Source organism: Schistocerca gregaria, chromosome 9 (assembly GCF_023897955.1).
Source record: "Schistocerca gregaria isolate iqSchGreg1 chromosome 9, iqSchGreg1.2, whole genome shotgun sequence".
In the NCBI taxonomy this organism is placed as follows: Eukaryota; Metazoa; Arthropoda; class Insecta; order Orthoptera; family Acrididae; genus Schistocerca; species Schistocerca gregaria.
In genome coordinates, this window is record NC_064928.1 from 143,241,531 (window position 1) to 143,242,708 (window position 1,178).

Sequence of the window (1,178 nt, forward strand, 5' to 3'; positions counted from 1 at the left end):
AACACGCTCAGAGCGTCGATGCGCGAAAGTGGTAGGGAGACACGATATAGAGCAATCAGACACCACCATGAATGTTTAGAAGTTCAAATGGCTCTTAGCACTATGCGACTTAACTTCTGAGATCATCAGTCGCCTAGAACTTAGAACTAATTAAGCCTAACTAACCTAAGGACATCACACACATCCATGCCCGAGGCAGGATTCGAACCTGCGCCCGTAGCGGTCGCTCGGTTCCAAACTGTAGCGCCTAGAACCGCATGGCCACTCCGGCCGCCCCCCACTGAAAGCTTCGGCAATTTTCTACCAATCATATTTGTTTTTCTTCGACATTTCTTTGGATCCCAGAAGCATGTATGGTATCTGTATTCTTTCAGCAATACTACATTCTCTTCGGACCACTCCACCGGTCTCGCGACTAACGTCAACAACAGAAGCAGACAACATAGCGGACGACAGATTTCTGTACTGCTAGCAGTGAAGTGGAGAGGACGCGGAGTTCATTCGGTGGTTCGCTTGGAAACCGACAACGAGTGAAACAAGAGCGAACAACTGCGAATGCGAACCGCACACGACCGAATGCCGTTAGCGCACTTCCGCCTAGCATTTACACCAGAGACAATCGTCGTTAGCTGTTGCACGTTAGCTCTTGTTCCATCTGGTGAAGAGGAGGCTTCAGGCTTTCTGGCGTCTACGGTACGACACCTGCTGAAGCTACACTATGAGATCAAAAGTATCCGGACACCCCCAAAAGATACGTTTTTCATATTAGGTGCATTGTGCTGCCACCTACTGCCAGGTACTCCATATCAGCGACCTCAGTAGTCATAGACGTCATGAGAGAGTAGAATGGGGCGCTCCGCGAAACTCACGGTCGTCGAACGTAGTCAAGTGATTGGCTGTCACTGGTGTCATACGTCTGTACACGAGGTTTCCAGACTCGTTAACATCCCTAGGTCCACTTTTTCCGTGGGAACGTGAAGGGACACTACAGCACAAACGTGTACAGTCCCATCTCGTCTGTTGACTGACAGAGGCCGCCGACAGTTGAAGCGGGTCGTATGTGTAATAGGCAGTCGTCTAACCAGGCCATCATTCGGGAATTCCAAACTGCATCAGGATCCACTGCAAGTACTACGATAGTTAGGCGGGCGGTGAGAAAACTTGTATTTCATGGTCTA